Source organism: Microcebus murinus, chromosome 17, assembly GCF_040939455.1.
Source record: "Microcebus murinus isolate Inina chromosome 17, M.murinus_Inina_mat1.0, whole genome shotgun sequence".
NCBI classification, from domain to species: Eukaryota; Metazoa; Chordata; class Mammalia; order Primates; family Cheirogaleidae; genus Microcebus; species Microcebus murinus.
In genome coordinates this window covers 4,120,842-4,142,285 of record NC_134120.1, presented here as the reverse complement: position 1 = coordinate 4,142,285, position 21,444 = coordinate 4,120,842, and the positions used below count along the sequence as shown (strand labels likewise).

The 21,444-nt window shown below is 47.8% G+C and overlaps 1 pseudogene; it reads left to right on the top strand.

Moving 5' to 3' along the window:
* The first annotated feature begins 14,982 nt into the window (after positions 1 to 14,982).
* Positions 14,983 to 15,233, top strand: LOC109729718 (cysteine-rich PDZ-binding protein pseudogene; annotated as a pseudogene).
* Positions 15,234 to 21,444: the final 6,211 nt, after the last annotated feature.

Sequence of the window (21,444 nt, the reverse complement as noted above, 5' to 3'; positions counted from 1 at the left end):
ATCACACAATAAAGGGATCTTTTTACCATTCGGCATTGTTTCAATACAGAAGTGAAGGTACTCTCTAGAGCCAAATGAAATCCTTAGACTCAAGAACCTACTCAGGGTTAGCATCCTCTTGTGCGGTTTGTGCACTGCGTAAAGCCAGGTGGGGCGGAAGTCCACCAGAGTCTAGTTCACCAAGCCCTTTTCCTGGGGGGCCCAGAGCAGGACAGCTCACCAGAAGGGACACCTTTATTACTGTGTGTAGAAAGGACGCTCTTTAAAATTATTATTCACAGAAAGGTGACTTGTAGGCTAGCTGTAGCTTGGTACTAAAGATACTCCCCTAGAGCAGTACAAAAGTAAACAAATAATCACATTATTTGCTGCAGGGTTCTGTTTAATTCAAAATGACTGGCAGCCTTGGGGTGGGGGGTAATAGGTCAAGATTAAGGATACAGGCAGAGCTGGGGAGGTAGCTTGGCCCAGAGCCAGCTGCACGTCAAGTTGATTTGAATAGACTTTGACTCCTTAAAAAAATTGTATGAAATCCAAGAACTACTTTCCCCTACTCTCTTGCCCCAAATTATGAAAACTGAGATTATATTAGAGTATTGGAATATTAGAAGTGACTGAGTACAATGATTCCACCAATCATGATATCAAACTCAATTCACACAGAAATTTACAAGGTATCTCTCCTTTGCCTTGAAGGAAATGTCCGTTTATCTCTGCATAATAACGGCACGAGCAGGTGAAAGACACCCCGAGATTCTAGAGTCCAGAGCCGGTGCCCCATGCAGGAGTCTCCGGCATATACCCAAATGCAGGAAAGCAAATCCAGCATGTAATTAGGGTTGGTTTGTTTTAGTTAAGCACTTACTCTATATTTATTAATTTATTTCCTTCGTTGGACTAGAGGATCCTTGAGGGTAGGACTGTATCTTATTTAGCCCCAGCACCTAATATGCACCTGATACCACGTAGGTCCTTAAATGTCTGCTGAGTAAATGATGGGATTTAGTGTATTAGCATTTCCTCTGAAAAATCAGAAAACTGAGCACCCTGTGGAATCTGTCTCGAGGAAGGCTTTTAACACATAAATATTTCTTTCTGATTTCTCGAGGCTAAATTGAGCAATCCAGGAACCTCACAGCATAAGGAATACGTTTGAACATATCCGTTGGGTCCTGAACTCATCTACGGACAGGTGAACTGTCACTGACAGCTGAATGTGACTCTTTTGCTTATGGGCCATTACTGGAAGCAAAATGAAATTCTATGCTTTTCCGACTACCCTAGACAGGAGGGTTACTAGTGCTCATTCTACTGCGTTTCTGTGGGCTCGTGGCAGTGAGCATGTCACATGCCCATCCACGTCATGGCAGTCTCTCCCAGTGGCCTGCCTCGGTCTAGGAAACTGTCCAGCACTGGCCGACTGCACCAGTCATTTGCAGGAGTTAGAACAGAACAAGGTTTTAATTTTGTGCTCAGTTTTGCTACGACCCCTTTTCCCCATCCCAACAGTGGCTGCCACTACCGATCCTAGTGAAAGTGTAGGAAGGGGGTGGCCCCTTTCGGAAGGGGGGCAAGTTTCTGGTCCCCTGTGGGCTGGTGAAACCATGAGGGCCGGCCAAACCACCTCTGCTCAAACACAGTCCATGTTCTAGAAAGGTCACCTCTGTTGTCATGTGGGTCTTACTGTGTCTAGATACTTACCTGGCTTTCCTCTTAAGTGAGATCAGCCCTATTTATAAAATGTGAATTTTGTTTGGAAAGAAAGAAGGCATTGTGTAGTCTGGAGCTAGCCAGGGTAGGTCTCACTGGGAGTCCCTGACAGCAGGAGGACAGAGTCCCCAGCGGTGAAGGGCGCCGTGATGGAGAAAGCAGCGTAGGATGACAGCAGAGAAAGGTGGGTTTGTTTTGCAATTTTGCCGAGAGCCCTGAAACTGTCAGGTTTATAGAGCCCCTTGACTGTTTCCCACTAATGTAGGATAATGAGGGATTCTTTTGGGATACAGACGAAGATTTAGCAACAGGGCATTCTTTATACCACGGTTCCTAATAGCACCGAGGTTGGAAGTAACCTAAATACGCGTCGTGAGGATCGGTTAAGTAAACCTACGTCGTCCGTCAGTGGAAAATGCTGCTGGCATAGAGAACTGTGAGGTGAAGTGTATGTTGACAGGAAAGACATTACAAAAGCCTGGCGTTTCTCCTAGTCCTGAACCTCCTCCCCTCTGCTCGCACATCCCGAGTTTGCTTGGGGGATCACACTCCCTCAAGCTCTGTCCCTGAGGTTTGCCCCACCTGCAGCGCCAGGGGTGGGCTTGGGACACAGCCCGCTGAGGACAGTTCATGTCCCCGGCCACAGGGGCTGGCCAGGCAGACCCCCAAGCCCCACAGGCCAGGAGGAGCCAAGGCGCGTGTTGGACTGTTGCAAAGAGAAGCCTTGTGTGGGCGAGACTGCCAGGCTGGGAGGGTGTGGTTGCCGGGGCCACCACGAGGGGGAATCCCTGCCCAGTAAGTGGGAGGCAGGGATGGGGAGGACGTCCTTTGAGCTGCCCACTTCTCAGTCGCCCAGCTGAGCGGCTCCCTTTGTGGTTTAAGCCAGTCTGGGTTGGGTTTCCGTCTTTCACAGTGGAAAGCGTGTTGGCCGGTACAGATGTTCACGGAACCATTGTGTGAAATAGCGGGTTCCAGGACATTAGCTTCCATGTGATTCCATTTTAGTTGTTTTTTTTTTTTTTTAAGCATACCATATGCTTATTTATGTGTACGGAAAATTCTGAAAAGAGACATGAAAATGTTTATGGTGTTATCTCTAGTCGGAATCATTGCCGGTGAGTTTTATCTTATTCTCTTTGCTGACGTCAATGTTCTAAATCCATTCCAGACAGCACGCGTTATTCGCGTAATAGCAGAGCAGTGACATCGAGAAAGAAGAACCCCCCAAAGGCCCTCGGGCCTCAGAGTCCTGGCATCTGTGGCATCTGGTTCCCTGGGGGCTGCTGTGGACAGGAGGACGTCGGAGAAGCGCAGCCCTCGTCCACGCCACCCTGGCAGAGTTGTTGCCCCGTCTCTGGCGACCTCTCAGCCTTGTGGTGATGCTTAACTTGATAAGAGCTCATTCATTCATTCATTCATTCATTCCATAAGCACTATTGAGCAGCACGATCTGGGGTTAAAGATGTTCAGACGAATAGACCGGACCTCAGCCCCCTTGGCTAGGGAAGCTGACGTGAGCCGATCTATCTACAACTTGGGACCGTTTGCAAAAGGATGTGCCCATGTTCGCACCTGTCTTCCCTTCGGCTACCGGGGCACCAAGGGGCTCTGCCAGAGACAGGGCTGCTACCGACGCCACCACCAAACATTGCTGGTCGCAGGACCGTGTGTTAGGTCTTGCACCCTGAGTGTGTAAAAGGAGCCCCCAAAACACGTGGGCAGGAACCATAGCGGTGGAGCCAGAGTGGGCCAAGGCACAGGATTAGGTCATTTTTCTTCTCTGATGGCTTTTATCCTGGTCATCTTCCAGCAGGCTGAGAGAGTCTATTAGCAGACGTCTTCCCAGGCACTCAGGACAGCGGCTCTTGCCCCTCCAGCCCCTGGCTGTGCGGTGACAGAAGACAATTCCCGGAAGCCTCTCAGACACCTTTCCCCTGCTCTGCTCAAACACGGTCCTCCTGGGCGCCCTGAAACCCACCAGTGACGACACCACAATCCACCCAGTAACCTCCTAACCCGGGAAGCCCGGATGCTCCCTGGTCCTACCCCTTTCTCACACCCAACACCGGATTTTCTTTAATCATCCATCTTTCAGAGGAGTTTTAGGTTCACAGCAAAATTAAGAGAAAGGCACAGGGGTTTCCCTCTCCTCTCAAGTGCCCGGCCTCCCCCATTACCAACGCCCCCCACCAGAGTGGGACGCTGGCCACAATCGGGAAACTCACACTGACATGTCTTCATCGCCTGAAGCCTATAGTTCCCATCAGGGCTCACTTTTATCGTTGCACCTTCTATGGGTTAGGACAGACGTGTGGTGCCACGGCCCCGCCACTGCAGACCCGAGCACACAGACACAGAGGCCTTTGGCTACTGTAAATAGTCTGCCGTCAACATTGCTATACAAATGTCTGTTTGATTCTCTGCTAAAAAACAACGTGCTTTTAAATAAAGGAAAATATAGCAAGCAGTAAGGCAAGAGACCCACCCTTCTGACAAAGCCTGGCTGCCTCTGAAGTCGGAAAACTGATTCTCCATAAAGCTGGATAATGGCTTTTCTGATTACAACTAACATATAGTAGCCATAGCTTTGTTAAAAGTCACTAAACTACATTTTATTATGCATGCTTGCCAAAGTACAGGGTTACTCAGGAAGGACATCCCATACAACAAATGCCGGTCAATGCAAGTAATCAAGTAACTCCAGCAAAAAGCAAAAGTTGCCTTTCCTCTGTGCAGATCAGTTAACTCAACACCCAGATCGATCGATCGTCTCACTCCCCACACGCCCTCCCACACCCTGCGACTCCCCGCCCAGCTCACTGCCAAGAAGTCATTTTCATTCTAGCCAGTCATTTTCCCCTCCTTCACCCGCTGCTTCTGCCAAATGCGCTTACCCTTTTCCTCTAACAGATTCCAGTCTTAATGGGAAAGGCGTGTTCAGTACCTGCAAGGCCTGTGTGCTCTTCCTCACTATGTGGTCTTAGACTGTGAATTCCGAAAGGGCAGGGGAGGTGTAGGCTTCGTTTATGGAGTGGGGAAGTTGCGGGCCGTTCCTGCCCCTCTTTGTGTGGGTGTGATGAAGGGGACAGGGCGGGCAGGAAAGGCAGGAAGTGGCAGGGCAGGTCCCGGTTGCTGTATTTTCTCAGAGGCCCGCAGCTCCTCCTCAGCATACTGAATCCCCTTGTCTCCTTCTGGCACAACCTGCAAGCAGACTTTTTTGTTCGCAGCTTCTAGTGTTTTTAGTGCTCCTGGCTCCTGATATGTTTGGCGGCTCTCATAGCTTAGTCACTTGCAGCACTAAACAATAGCCTCTTTTTCATGTAGTGAAGCGCCTAGTCCTGTTTAACATTAGAACTCCGAAAAATTCGTTACCAAGTCTCTCCTCTCTTGGCTCAGGTCAGACTCAGACCAGAACATCTGCTCTGAGGAAGGAGGGAGGGCGATCTGTTTCCTCTCTGTTTGTTACTCTCCCTCCCTCCCCCGCTGCTGACAAATAATGATGTTTTTATTTCCTTCTTTCTAATCCTATGTCTTTAATTTATTTGGGGGCCTCCACTACAATGTTGTCTAGAAGTAGTAGGAAGCATCCATGTCTCAGTTCCTACTTTTTTTTTCCTATAAGCAAATCGAGTAATTTATTTGCATAACTGAAGAAAATGTACAGCCGGTGTTGGGAGCTTTAAAGGGGTTCTTCTGTAACGAGGGCCTTGCATATACCTATCGTTTAAAGTGCATGATAATAATCGTCCGTACAAATTCTGGCATTAGCTTCTACAGTTCTATTTTTAAATGAATGTAACATAGAACGGACTTTTGTACGAGAATGTTTACTGTTCTATAAACTATGACGTGCATACATTTATTTGTGTGACCAACTCCACAATCAGGACACAGAATAGTTCTGGCACCCAATAAAAACTCCCTCATGAGACCCCTTTATAGTCACCCTTAACCCTGACCCCTAAACGCTGCTTTAGCTGCATCCCATAATTTTGGCATGTTGTGTATTTGCTTTAACTCATCTCAAAGTATTTTCTAAATTTCCTTTGATTTTTTAAAAAATTTTTTCCCATTGATTATCAATAAGTATATTGTTTGATTTCCATATATTTATAAATTTCCCAAATTTTCTTCATTTCTAATTTTATTCCATTGTGGTCAGAAAACATACTTTGGTATAATTTTAGTCCTTTTGAATTTGCTGAGGCTTGTTTTGTGACCCAACATATGGTATATCCTGGAGAATGTACTTAAGAAAAACATGTATCCTACTGTTGATGGACAGAGAGAGTGTTCTAGATATTCTAGAAATGTCTGGCAGGTTTCGTTGGTTTATTGTGATGTTCAAGTCTTCCATTTCCTTGCTGTTCTTTTGTCTAGTTGTTCTATCTATTATTGAAGATGGAGTATTGAAGCCTCCACTTACTATTGTTGGATTGTCTAGTTCTAGCTTCAGTTCTGTCAATTTTTGCTTTATGTATTTTGGGGCTCTGTTGTTAGGTACATATATGTGTACAGTTGTAATGTCTTTGTGATAATTTATCCTCCTAACATAACATGTCACTCTTTGTCTCTAGTAACAATTTAGTCATAAAATTTATTTTGTCTCATATTATTAAAATAGTATAGCCAATTCATCTCTCTTTTGGGTACTGCTTGCATGGTATAATTTTTATTATTATTTTACTTTCCACCTCTTTCTGACTTTGAATGTAAATTGTATGTGTTGTAGAGTGCATATAGTTTGGATCATGTTTATTTAGCCATGCTGCCAATCTCTTCCTTTTGTTGGAGTGGTTAGTTCATTTACATTTAATGTAAGTACGGATAAAGTAGGGTTTACATCTACTATTTAATCAATTGTCTTTTGTATTTATTGGGGCTTTTTTGTTCCTTTCTTTTTTTTTAATTTTTTTAAATTTCAAACTATTATGGGGGTACAAATGTTTTGGTTACATGGATTGCTTTTTGTTGCTTTATCTATTCATCACTGCCTTCTTCTGTGTTAATAGATATTTTTATCATATCATTTTAATTTTCTTTCTCTCCCTCTCTTTCTCTCCTTCTCTCTGTATATGCGTGTGTATGTGTGTATTTTTAAAGTTATTTTCTTAGTGGATGCCATGGGTATAATAATTAACATCTTAAGACAGTAAAGTTTGTGTTAACACCAACTTAATTTCAATCATATATAAAATCTTTAATATAGCTCCACTCTCTCCTCCCCTTCTTTCTGCTATTATCAGCATACAAATTACATTTATACATTATACATTTATACATTATAAATCCATTAACAGCTTTATAGTTATCGTTTTATAAATTTGTCTTTTAAATCATATGGGAGTTGCAAACAAAAAATGCAATGCTACTGGCTTTTATATTTACATATGTAATTATCTTTACCACTCTTCTTTAATTCTTCATATGCCTTTGAGTTACTATATAGTATCTTTTCATTTCAGCCTGGAGGACTCCCTTTGCCATTTTTTGTAGGGCATGCCTACTAGTCATAAACTCCCTTACAGTTTATCTGCGTATGTCTTGATTTCACCTTCATCTTTTTTTTTTTTTTTTTTTTTTTTTTTGAGACAGAGTCTCACTTTGTTGCACAGGCTAGAGTGAGTGCCATGGCATCAGCCTAGCTCACAGCAACCTCAAACTCCTGGGCTCAAGCAATCCTACTGCCTCAGCCTCCCGAATAGCTGGGACTACAGGCATGCGCCACCATGCCCGGCTAAATTTTTTCTATATATATTAGTTGGCCAATTAATTTCTTTCTATTTATAGTAGAGACGGGGTCTCGCTCTTGCTCAGGCTGGTTTCGAACTCCTGACCTCGAGCAATCTGCCCGCCTGGGCCTCCCAGAGTGCTAGGATTACAGGCATGAGCCACCGCACCCGGCCTCACCTTCATTTTTGAAGGGTAGTTTTGTCAGATATAAAATTCTTGGTCTATAGCGTTTTGAGTTTTTTTTTCCTTCAGAATTTTAAATATGCGATTCCACTGCCTTATGGTCACCATGGTTTCTAAAAAGAAATTGGCCATTAATCTTATTGAGGGTGTCTTGTACATGACAGGTTGTTTCTCTCTTGCTGCTGTCAGGATCCTCTTTGCAAACTTTCATCAATTTGACTATGATGTGTCTAGTTGTAAGTGTCTTTGAGCTTATCCAACTTAGAGTTTGTTGTGCTTCTTGGATGTGTAGATTAGCATGTACATCAAATTTGGGAATTGTTGAGCCATTATTTCTTCAAATAGTCTTTCTATCTTTTTCTCTCTGTTCTTCTAAGCAGGCAACTTACAACTCTGTCTTAGTCTCCACTCGCTGCTTGTGTGGAGCCTCGAGATCAGACGAGAGATTAGAGCCTTCTCTGGTCTTTCCTGGCCATGCACACGGTGCGTGGCCTCCTCAATTCCCAGAAATATGTTGCAGCTTTTCCAAGTCCCTTATGGCCTCATGAGGTTTTTTTGTTAGAGTCTATCGTTCAGCCTCTTGTTGGTCCCAACTGTTACCACCATCTCTGCTGGACAGGATGTTAAACAGTCGCCACTGATTGTTTTTGACAAGAGCTCTGGAGAAAGGGCTGTTCACACAGAGTGATCTGAGTCAGGTCAAGCTAAGACAAGTTAGGTCAAATAGAGACAACATGAAGCTTTTCCAGGACAAGGTCAAATAACGATAATTCTCCAGAGATGGGACTTTTTGTTTTACCCTCTCCAGGGTACTAGGCTGGGCTGCCTTTTAGGCCACTGCAGAGCTGGGGAAAGGTATGTGGGAATGGGCCACGTCAAAATGCCACAGAGCTCACTGTGCACACTGGTACTCAGTTGTTTTACTTGAATAAATGCTTCTAGGATTGTTGCAAATCTTTGGTTACATTCCAGATCTGAAAAAGTTGATTTTGACCTTTTGGTTGTTGTTGCCTGTTTTCTCACAGTGTTTATGGAGGAGTGGGTTCTTAGAGGGGATTGCTCTGCCATTCCAGAAATTTACTCCCTGTCTCTTGTGTCATCAACTTCCCCCTTTGTAGGACCAGTCCCATCCAAATGCAAGTACGCTCTTATTTCCCCCTCTTTAAAAAACGAAACGACAATAACTCTCTGCCTCCATCTTCTGTCTAATTTCTCCCCTTCCATGCGCAGCAAAAATCCTCTGCACTCCCTCAATGTTGTCTCCCCCATCACGTGTTTGCCCATGCCGCTCCTTTGTCCACCAACACTGCCCCTCTCACAGTCACCAGTCACCTCCACATTGCTGTGTTCAGTGGAAATCTTCCTGACCCTTGTTTGATTTGGCTGAGCACCAACATTTGGCTACAGGGGTCACTGTCTCCTCCCAGGGGCTCTTTCCCCTTTGCCTTCTGGACATAATCTGACCCGGTTGCCTCCTTCTTTTCTGCTACCTCCCACTGGCTGCTTTGTTCTCAACTCCTCCACGTCTAAAGGTTGCAGCGCCCGGGGGCTCTGCCCTTGGACTTCTCTTTTCTACCTACACTCACTGCCTGGTGACTTCATTCATTCTTGTAGCTTTAAACACCTTCTACGTGCTGATGGCTTACCGCGTTTGCATCTCCAGCGCTGACCTGTGACCTGAACTGACCTGTTTAATATGTCTCCAACGCGATAAATAACGAGCATCTCAAACCTAACCTGCCCAAAACTGAGGTCCGGATATGCCCTCACTAATTCCCTCTGCATTCTTCCCCAACTCAGTTAACAATGACTTACTTCTTGCCATGGCTTAGGCTAAAATCCTTGGCATATTCCTTGATGTCTGTCTTTCTCTTACTTCCAAATCTAGTTCATCATCAAATCCTTTACTCTACTCAGCATATATTCAATTTTCGTCTCTTATCACCTCCCACTGCTACCCTCACATCCTTCTGTTAGGTAGTTAGCAAGGGATTCCGGGTCTCCTGGGGACAAAAGTGGATGCTTTGCATTGGTGCAATTGCCCCACCTGGTAAGAACGTTGGCCGCACACCCCCGTCTTGGTCCTGCCCCATTTTGATCCTGCCCTGAGCAACTGCCATACATGGGGGATCAGGGGACACCCCACAAATCTGCCAATGACAACTCAGCAGGCCAGCTGCAAAAGGATGCAGAGGACTCCCTAGCCTACAGGCCACGCTGCATAGGCACGGTAGGGTCTAGAAGTGACCTGCATGCGCAGTAAGGTTCAGGCCATGCAACTCCCAACTGTCTAATCAAAGTGGTTCCCTGGTGACGTTGAGCCACAGGGAGGTCCCAATCTGAGGACTATAAAACAAGGTGCAGCCAGGCGTCGTGGCTCACGCCTGTAATCCTGGCGCTCTGGGAGGCTGAGGCAGACAGATTGCTCGAGGTCAGGAGTTCGAAACCAACCTGAGCAAGAGCGAGACTCCATCTCTACTATAAATAGAAATTAATTGGCCAAATAAATATATATAGAAAAAAAAATTAGCCGGGCATGGTGGTGCATGCCTATAGTCCCAGCTACTTGGGAGGCTGAGGCTTGAGCCCAGGCGTTTGAGGTTGCTGTGAGCTAGGCTGACACCACGGCACTCACTCTAGCCTGGGCAACAGAGTAAGACTCTGTCTAAAAAAAAAAAACAAGGCGCAGACCATAACCAGGCCCTTTTTTGGCTCCTTCCTTTTGCTCTCCCTTTGCTGTGACAACGGGTCCAGTCATGGTCTGTGGGGCATGTATCATACTCTGTAAACCCACGTCTTGCTTGCGCTCTGTAATCCTATTTTTTCTCCTCAATAAACTTCGTTTTTGTGCTTGCCTTACTTTGGTGCAGCTGGTCATTCTTCGGCCATGAGTGCACTAAAAACCAACATTTCAGACTGAAACCAGACACTCCACATCTCTACCTGGAGTAACCCTTTACCCTGTCCTCCTGCAGTCCAGTCTGAAGATTAGACATTCCTCTGCTCCAAACCCTGCATGGGTTCCCATCTCATGTACAATAAAGCTAACATCTTCACCATATTCTTCATGATCTACCCCCGGTCACTTCTGTGACCTTGTCTCCTGACTCTCTTCCCCTTTCTCTCCCTGGCAGCCCTACTGGCGCCTGTGCCGGTCTTGGCTACACCGGGCACTCTGCCCCGGCATGTCTTTTCCCAGATGGACTCGGGGCTCACTGCCTCACTTTCCCCTGGTCTTTACCCAAAACGCCGCCTTCATCACCATTCCCTGTTTAATTTTCTCTCTAGAACTCATCATTATCTAAAACGCTATATCTTTTACTTACGTTATTTAATATGGTCTCCTCCTTAGAATATAGATGTGAGTGCAGATGCATACCCAGTGCCCAGATTAGGGTTAGCTTGGTAAATATTTGTTGAGTAAATAAATGAGTGAATTGACTCCTCACTCAGCAATCTTTGGTGCTGTCCTTCAATCTTTCCACCATGTCCTTTGGTGCATGGCTTCACTCCATGCACACCTCTACCCTGGGTCTGGGGCAGTGGTTGTCCCAAGGCACCGACTGGGGGGAGCCAAGAGTGAAAGGCCCAAACTAGCCTAAAGGCCCAAACTAGCCTAAAGGCCCAAACTAGCCTAACCAGCTTTTCGCTTCTGTAACTATGCTTGCTCTTAGGTAATTAAGACCCCTACCCCTCTCTTTTTCTTTCTTTTTTTCTTTTTTCCCGTAAGTGTCGGTTGCAAGTTCTCAGAATTGGGTAGTGGTCGTGCAACTGGTTGTGCAAGATGGAGCTACTGGAATTTCCCCACCCTAAATTTCCCGGCCACCTGCGTGTGGTCTCACCCCATAAAAGCCCTAAACTTGAGAGCTTCGGCGCGGCAGCTTCCCCAGCTCGGTGGTGCTGCTCGCCCCTGCGCCGCGCTGGAAATAAATCCTCTTGCTCTCTTGCATCAAGCCTCTGGACTCTGAGTCTTTTTGGGCGGTCGTCTCTCTAAATTTCCCGGCCACCTGCGTGTGGTCTCACCCCATAAAAGCCCTAAACTTGAGAGCTTCGGCGCGGCAGCTTCCCCAGCTCGGTGGTGCTGCTCGCCCCTGCGCCGCGCTGGAAATAAATCCTCTTGCTCTCTTGCATCAAGCCTCTGGACTCTGAGTCTTTTTGGGCGGTCGTCTCTCTCCCAAACAGGCTGTACATTTCTACGGCCCAACAAAAGCAGAACTTAAGTTCTTTGCCCTCGATCAACTTTCCCTCCCACGGCCTCTGTGACCATAATAGGTTCATTGCCCAATGAGCACTTCAAGTGGATTCGCCAAGACACCATATTTTAGTGCGGAAAGGAGTTTAATTGTAGGGCCACTGAATGAAGAGACCAGAGGAAACCTCAAATCCACCTCCCAAAGGAATCTGGGGCTAGGGATTTTAAGGGATTCAAAGTGGGCCAATTGAATCTTTGATTTGTCATGGAACAGGGAGGTGAAGAAACTGCATTCTCATGCTGATTTGGTTCCTCTGTGGGGGGTCTTCCAACTGGTGACTGGAATTCAGGATCTGAAAAACATCTTAAGCAATTCTCAAACAAAAGCCATCCTCAGAAAGTAGAAGATCCTGCCCATAAGAACAATGGGAATGCAAATGATCCGAGCTCCTGGTTACAAGGAAGCCGGCCAAAGTGCAGCCTGATGAATGCTTAATTAATGCTCCACTTCTGCCCAGAATCCTCGTTAGCCCTGAGAGGAAGTATCCGCCACCCAGCCCCCCTCACCCGCTGCACCCCCACACCAGCAAGCGCAGCCTACGGTCTTCCCGGGCTTCTTTTGTTTGCCTGTTTGTGTTTCTTTGATTCTATGTTTCTTTCTCTTCCCCAGGGTTGATGTGTGGAGGGAGCCAGGGCCCAGCTACTAACAAGCCTGCATGTCGGCAGGAGCCCCGCCCTCCTGCACTTGCTGGCTGGGGGTTCAGGCCGCTGCAGTCGGGGAGCAGGGTCGGAAGAGAGGTGAGAGGTCACGCCGCCTGTGAGGCTGCAGGCTGCACTCCGAGGGACTCCAGGGAGTGACTCTCACAGGGGTATGGCAGGTTCGGGCAGGAAAGGCCTCACCTGGGGAGGACAGTGGTGATTTGACACTGAGGCCTCAGAGAGATGGAGTCATTCCCTTGCTGACTTTAGCCCCAGAGGGATGATATATGACCCTCAGATAGCCGAGGGTCTCTGCCCTACTGTTCCCTCGGGAGCTTGACGCCTCCTCTGGCTGCTGGCACTTCTGTCCTCTGCCCCTGCCGGTCCCGGTGGCCCTGTTGAGTGGTGTTACGGTCTGGTCTGAGGGTTTGTGCCCTCCTAGTCCATGCCGAAGCCCTGACTCCCAGCGTGGTATTGGGAGGAGGGGCCACTGGGAGACAATTAGGATTCGAGGAAGTCCTGAAGGGGCAGCGCCATGATGGGATTAGTGTCCTCTTAAGAGGAAAGGATCAGAGTGCTCTCTCCCCTCCCTCCTTCTCTCCTCCCCTCCGCCACCTCTCATTCTCTCTCCCTGCACCATGTGAGAACACAACAAGACAGCAGCCGTTCCCAAGCTGGGCAAATGGTCTTCACCAAGAACCTGCTAGTGTCTTGACTTTAAACTTTGGCCCCCCAGAACTGTGAGAAACGAACTTCTGCTGTCTAAGCCACCCAGTCCACGCGCTTTGTTAGGGCAGCGTGCGCCAGCTTCTTTGGGTGCAGTCCCTCTCAGCGTGGTGCAGTCTGCTTCCTTCTGCGGGATCCACCTCTGGCCCAGGGGAAGCTCTGGAAACACAGATGTTCCAATCCCGGCCACTCCCTCCCTGTTTCCCAGGCCGCCACCCAGACTGTGCGCGCTGTTCCAGTGGCCCAGCTTTCTCAAGCTCCTCCTCTCCTAGCCAGCAGACGTCCAGCCCCAGCAATGCACGCCACGGGGATTCTCAGCGACTGCCTCTCCACCCTCCACTATGGCCTGAAGGTTTGTATCCCCCCGAATTTATAGCCGGAATCTCATCCTTGGTGCGGCGGTGACAGGTGGGGCCTTCGGTGGAGGATTCCGGCACAAGGGCAGAGCCTCTGTGGATGGGACTAGTGCTCCTGTAACGCAGGCCTGGGGTTGCTCGGTCACCCCTCCCACCGCGTGAAGATGCTGCCAGCAGGCGCCACATGTGACCCCAGGAGCCATTATCCCTGGTGCCCGGATCAGACATCCAGCCCGCCAACACCTTGTTCTTGGACTCCCGACCTCCAGAACCGTCAACAAGAAATTCCTGTTGTAGGCCGGACTCGGGGGCTCACGCCTGTAATCCCAGCACTCCGGGAGGTCGAGGTGGGAGGATCGCTCAAGGTCAGGAGTTTGAAACCAGCCTGAGCAAGAGTGAGACCCAGTCTCTACTAAAAATAGGAAGAAATTAATTGGCCAACTAAAAATATATAGAAAAAGTTAGCCGGTGGCGCATGCCTGTAGTCCCAGCTACTCGGGAGTCTGAGGCAGGAGGATTGCTTGAGCCCAGAAGTTTGGGGTTGCTGTGAGCTAGGCTGATGTCACAGCACTCTAGCCTGGGCTACATGGTGAGACTCTATCTCAAAAAAAAAAAAGAAAGAAAAGAAAAAAAGAAAGAAACTCCTGTTGTTTGTGGTTTGTGAGCCACCCGGTCTGTGGTGTCTGCATTACAGCAGCCCCAAGGGACCAAGGCAACCTCTCTAAATAGTCTCAGCTCCTCACTGGGGGTGGGGGGAGGGGAAGGGCTGACCCTGAATGACCCCTTTGGGCACCTCCTTTGCAAGTCCTGCCCTCTGCTCTGGCCCCTCACACCAGGCTGTTGGCATGCGAGTACCTGCTGTGTTTTCCTCACTTAGGGCGTTCTGTGGGAACTCCAAGACACAGGAAGAGTCACATGTGATGTCCCATCACACACGTAAGACAGCTGCTGACAAGAGAAGGAAAGGAGGGGGAGGAATGGGAAACAAAGACTCGACGCTTTCTGCTCACGTGTGCAGAGTGAACACAGCCCATGGCCAGGCAAAAGCCCACCGTGCGGGGACAAGAGAGCCCCAGGTGGTCGTTCAGGACACTGCAAGATGGTCTTTGAACTGAGTTTGCTCGTTTCCCTGGAGACGTTTTTGCTGCTACCCCACACGGTGTGGGAGTCCGAACACGGACGCCTCTCCCCCAGAGATGTCCCTGTCCTCACCTTCGGAACCTGCGGACATAAGACTTACACGGCTGAGGAACCCTTGCAAATGTGATCACGTGAAGGGCCGTGACACGGGAGAGTATGCTGGCTCACCCGGGTGAGCCCAGGGCAGTCACAACATGCTTTGTAAAAGGAGGCGAAACATTCCAGGGAAGACACAGCGGAAGGATGGTGATCGAAAAATGTGAAAAGAAACTTGGAATTGTTACCACTGCAGATACATGGAAAGATGGTGCTAGGAATACCGCAGATTCTATCCATGTGGAAAGAATAAGTTCTCCGCTTATGGGATTTGTAAAAGTTCTGTGCACCAACCAGGTTCTCATTATTGCCACGGCCGTGCCTACAAAAAGGGTACCTGCGCGATTTGTGGAAAAAAGGTTTTAGATACCAAAAACCACAAGCAAACATCTGTCTAGATGTATCGATGAAGTTTTTTGGCTTTCTATGTAATTTTACTTTCTGCTTTGAATTGTCAAGGCATAACATAGATGTTCAACTTATAAAATAGCAAGTTTTAAGACAAGTAAGTCCAAAAATAAATAAATAAAAGGAGGCAAAAAAGGGGTCGGAGTCAGAAACAGGAGGTGTGGTGACAGAGACGGAGGCTGGACTGATGCACTTTGGAGATGAAGGAAGGGGCCCCAGACCCAGAAATCTGGGTGGCTTCTAGAAACTCAAAGATGCAAGGAAATAGAATCTTCCCTGAAGCTTCTGGAAAGATCCAGGCCTGCCCACACCTTGATTTGAGACTTCTGATCTCTAGACCTGTGAGAGGATGAATTTCTGTTGTTTTAAGTCACTAAGTTTGTGTTAATTTGTCCCAGTAGCCCCAGGAAACTAAAGCTGTGCGCAGATTTTTTTGCTTGCCGGGAGGCAGGGTTGTTTTCCGGGCACTTGGGGGGCATAACGTGAGGTCGCCGCGCTCCATAAATGCAGGTGCGACATGCAAATGAGCTTTCACTTGTCTTATGTAATTTTTCAGCAGACTTAGAAGGAAACTGGAACACTGTCAACACTAAGCTGAAATTACATTATGGGCTACTTTAAGAATGTGTCCCTCATGTCTGTAAAACCAAGTACCAATTCCTTTTTTATTTTTTTCCTTTTTGAAATCACAATACTGACACATGAGCTGTGAGTGACAACAACTGTTTACACTTTGAAAACCTGCATAAGAATCCATGACCAGATTACCTGTCTGAATTCAATTCTTCATCTACCCTGCCCACGTTCCCCCGATAGGAAACCCATATTTTAAAGGGAAATAGAACTTTGTCCAGGGCTCATAACATCATTTAACAACTGAACCCCATCCGTTCCATAAAATCCTTAATTGGGAATTTGTCTTCAGTTGTATTGAGGACATTTTTTAATCCACCAAACTGAAAGAGAAGTTTATATTAATATTTCTGTCATAGTCCAGGCCGCTATAACAGAATATCACAGGCTGGGGGACTTACACAACGAATGTGTATTTCTCACAATTCTGGGGGCTGAGAGTGTGAGGTCGGGGTGCCAGTGTGGCCTGGTGCCAGGGAGGGCTCTCCCCCGAGGTGCAGGCTGCACCTGCCTGTTTTCTCCCACCTAGAGCGGAGAGAGAGTGCCCCGGTCTCCACCCGCTTACAAGGACATGGGGCATTTAGGCTTCACCACATGAATTTCGGGGGCACACGAACTTTCAGACCACAGCAGTTACCAGAGGTTCCAGATCTTAGTAGACTGTGACCACAAAGTAAGGACACTGTTCCTCTGTATGCTACAGGTAGAGGCACAACACCCCAGTCTGCTTGGGGCTATCAATTTGCCCAGCCCAGGGCTCCCCCTGTACTTCTCAGTGTCCCCAGTGGGGTGACCCAGGGCCTCACACAGATCCTGGTCTCCTGACCCTGCCCTCAGCTCCAGTACCCGAGAACACCAATGTCCCCACCAGGCTGGCTTGGGTACCAGAGTACTGCTGGCCTTGGATGTGGACAGCTTAGAGCCACTGGCAACTGCAGGGCAGTGCCCTGTGGTCAAGCAAACTCTGTCCTGGTCCCCTAGCCACAGCTTCAGCCCCTTCTCCCTGCACACGCGACCTGCTCCCGCCCGCCTGGCTCCACCGCTGGGCCCACAGTTCCAGAAGAAGGAAAGCTTCCCCCGACCACGGGTCTGGGAAACAGGTGCCCAAGGAGGCGTGATGGAGCGGAAACCTCCCACGGCCCGTGCGCCCAGCTGCACTCATGGCTCCTTCATGGGTCCCATGCCCCGGACCCAGTGCCCTCCCCTGCGTGGACAGAGAGGCCCCCAGCTTCTTCCTGGCCACCCCGCCCTGCCGTCACACCACCCTCGGGAAAGCAGGCTGGAGTCTCCATCACTGGTCCTTAACCTGCAGGGCCCGGACCCCTGGGCCTTTGAGAGTCCTGACGCTCCACTGGACCCCACGCCAGTCACCCCGAACCTCCAGGGCTGCCAGGAGGTGACCGTGTTTGTTAAGCCTCCCGAGGGATTTTCCGTGGAATGAGCTATTTATCAAGGGTAATCAATAGCCCGAGCTGAGCCTCACAGTGGAACTGCTGATGCAGGGGGGTTCTTAAGTTTTATTTTCTGTCCAATTAAGTACAGTGAAAAGGCAAATGGGTTTTTAAAAATACACAGCACGACTTAGATCAGAAGGAGACGGCAGACGCCTCCAGAACGGAGCCCACGCGTCATCCTCCGTGGCGAATCGAGGCAGCAGCTGGGACCCGGGCCGGGCGGGCCATTCCTGCCCGGTGGTTCTGAGCAGCTCTGCCGTGAATGCTTATTTTATTTCAGGGAGAGGAGCCCTGAACCTCAGATTTTATTAATTGCATGGTAACAGCTTCTCTGATTAGGCCCAAATACCCCACCACAGGTTGGGTTCCTTGTGGCGCTGACCAGCCTCCAGTCCTCGTTTGTGGATAACCGGCCTCGCTCGCTCGCTCGCGCCCTCCCGTGCCCAGCGCTCACGGGGTTCTAGGAAGCGGGCAGAGAGAGGCTTTGCGCTCAGCGTCCTCCGTGCTCGTGGCTGTTCCCAGGAGTCCCTGGTCTGCTCCTGCGCCCCTGCACACGGTCGGGGAATGACAGCTGCTCGCTCTCACGCCACTGCACCAAGATAGCTACGCTGGATTCCATTTGTGCAAAGCCACCGGAAGACATGGCCCCTGAATTCCACCCACGCTTTTGCGTTTCAAGGGTATTGCATAAAGCGACTCACCCCGACAGCATGGGCGGGCAGGTCCTTCACTCCCACCTTGGCTGGGGGACGTTGCCGTACCCTGTGAACCAGGACAACAGCAAGGGGCTTGAGCTGCCATCTCCTTGCTATGGTTTCTGGTCTGCACTAGACATTCTTTCGTCCCCACTTTCCCCCTATTTTTTTCCGTTTTAAAAACTTATCTTCTTCCTTCCAGAGGTACCAATAGATGCCACCTGCTGTAGACTTTGTTAGCCGGGCGTGTGTTTGACTCATTTGGCAGAGCAGGGCATGGCAGAGGGCGGGCGCCATTAGGAGAGTAAGTCAGGGCACCTGCTGGAGGACCGTGCGCACGGTAGGTGATTGCGAAGAGTGTGTCCCAACACGCACGTGCACCTGGATCTCCAAACGGGGCCTTATTTGGAAACTGGGTCTTTGCAGATGTAATCATTTAAAGTGAGGGCTTGCTGAGTTAGGGTGGGCCTTATAAAAGGAGGAGAGGCCACACAGAGATACGCCCAGGAGAAGGCCGTGAAGACAGAGGCGGAAGTCGGAGAGACGCGGCCACGAGCCCAGGATGGCCAGAGCCGCCAGATGCTGGGAGAGATGAGGCAGGAACCTTCCCTGGGGTCCTCGGGGACAGGACGGCCCTGCCGGTGCCCTCGCTGCAGACTTCCGGCCTCCAAAACTGTGAGACCGCACGTTCCTGCCGTTTGTAAGCCATTAGTGGTAATTAGTTGTCGCGGCCCTAGAAGCCTAAAATACAAGTAAGTCAGGTACTTTGGAAAAACAAGTCTCAAGCATGTGGCTGGCAATAGGCACAGAGGAAGGCAGGCGCCTCAACTTGCCTGTTGATACCTGGATTTTTCCGCATGGCCTTCGTCTCCTAATGAAAGGTAAGACCTGAAAGCAAAGGGGGCCAGGAGAGGCGGGCGATGGTTAGACTCAGTGCAAATGACACCGCGGAGCCAACCGCCATCTTGAAACCCTTCCCTGGTGCCAAATAGTTGAATGCAAACAGAAAATCCGGTCATGTCGTTGAACCTTTCTCTGCATTCGGTTATTTTGCCATGCCCAAAGAAGAAACTAAATTTCCATCTCCACTTGCAGATTCTGTGTGGCAGACACACAGCGCACAGACGTGGGCTGTGCTTGGCTTTCTTCCCCAGCTGCTTCTATGGCTCCAGCCCTGGGGAGATTGCTATCGCCTAAAACACACAGAACTTTTGATATTTGCAGAAACATTAGATGGTTTCAATTTCCCTTTGCTTATCAAGGGTTTTTAAAGCTGTTTATATTCTGAAACAGACTAGTGTTGTTTTTTTTCCTTCTCACATGCTAGGAAAATAGCTCCAAACTGCCAATAAAAGGTATGCAAAAGAGGAATTTTTTAAAAATCTCCAAATATACACTGTCTTCTTAAATTAGCAAAGGAAAACTAACCAGAGAGTCCATCAAAAAAGGAAAACTGAAACCCTCATCTCCTAACTGTCCTTACTTGCATAAGAATAAACCACCCTGGCTTAGAAATAAGGGACAATGTGAAAAATCATGAAACACTACATACAACATCTGAGATTTGTTTTGGCAGAAATCTACTGTAAGTTATTGGCTAACGAGCATAATTTTTGGTGAGCACACATAGTTCTATTATGTTTGACTCCCTCTATTTTAAATTTGAAGTAAAATGTAAAAAGTGTTTTGTTTATGATTAAACTCAGTAAAGGTCTACATAATCTGTGCAAGATAAGGAGTGAAAAGAAGCAGTATTCAACAACAAAAAAAAATTCTTGATTAATTAGTAAATATAAGACTCAAGTATTTGGATTTTTTAAATACAAATGAGAAATGAAGAATGGCATTCTTGCAGCATCAAGGGATGATATAAATCTGGAAGTCTCATCCCAAGCTCATAGGTGAATCCTGACAGTTTGTCACCTTATAAAAGATGACAGATCTCAATTAGCATGATTAGTTGTGAAGTTCCAAAATTAGTTTGAGATTCTTACAATAGCATGACAATCCAAACACAAGTAGATGCAAATGACTGTGATGAAAAAGAATCCATTTTTATTCAAGCTACTGTCATAATAGAAGGTATACATGTAAATAGAGCCCAGGAGGTAAACTTGACCACAGTCCTCCTCACCTCATCCCAGACCTTTCCCAGACCTTAGAAGCCAGGGATTCTAAGAGCCCAGCCTTGTGTGCATAAGCGTGGGCTGTCCCCACTGAGGCCACCTCCCTCAGATCTCCAAGTGTTCCCTAAAGTTTCCTTTTATGTGACGGGCCACAGCAGGACTTGATGTTCTCTTTCCATGTACTCAGGTACCACCTATAACTATCAATGAAGGGCCACAGTTTCTCCTTCGTGCACAAGATGTTAACATTTTCCCTTTTAAGTATGAAGAGTGAAGGATGTTGTGAAGCTATGCTTAGGAACAGCAAATGGGAATTAAACAACATTTTGGAACTTCTGCCAAAGTTAACTTTTTTTTTTTTTTTTCAGACAGAAGAATCTTGCTCTGTTGCCCCAGCTAGAGTGCCGTGGTGTCAGCCCAGCTCACAGGAACCTTAAACTCCAGGGTTCAAGGGATCCTCCTGCCTTAGCCTCCCAGGTAGGTGGGACTACAGGCATGCACCACCGTGCCCAGCTAATTTCTTTCTATTTTTAATTGTTGGGCTAATTTCTTTCTATTTATAGTAGAGACAGGGTCTTGCTCTTGCTTAGGCTGGTCTCGAACTCCTGAGCTCAAGCGATCCTCCCACCTTGGCCTCCCAGAGTGCTAGGATTACAGGCGTGAGCCACCGCGCCCAGCCCAAAGTTAACTTTTTTGTACATCAAGAGTCATACTTTTTTTCTTGTCTCCAACAAAAATTTTTATGAGTCCAGTTGTATTTCAGGGTTTGGGTAAGCTTTAAGATGGCAGTTTTCACAACTATAGACAAAACACATCTCAGCCCCCTCTCAGCCTTCCCACCCCACCTTCAACTTGGCCCATGATACAGGTGAAAATAAGTAGAAGGATAGCAGATTATAGAGGAAACAAAATACTGACTCAAAGTTTGCTCTGAGTAGCAGATGAAATGAGGAATGAAACGTGATTTGTGAAACTGTTAAACATTATAAGTTTTAGAAATGGTACTTTTTAAGGAGGTTTTCTGCATGTTTCCTAGATTTAATTAATGCAAGAAACCTGAAGGGAAGTTATTACAATTTAGTTTCAGATAAAATCTAAAGATTTAATTCAAGGATACCTGAAAACATAAAACCATTTGGAGGCTATTGAAACAGCTCCTGCACACCCAACTGGCAGCTGGTTCTAGCATCTCAAAACCTGCAAATGAATTGGGGAAGGTGCTTTTTCCCTTTGTCTAAGAACTGTAATATGGCAGAAATTTTGAACTGTGTTGAAATTTTGCCAGGGGTGGTG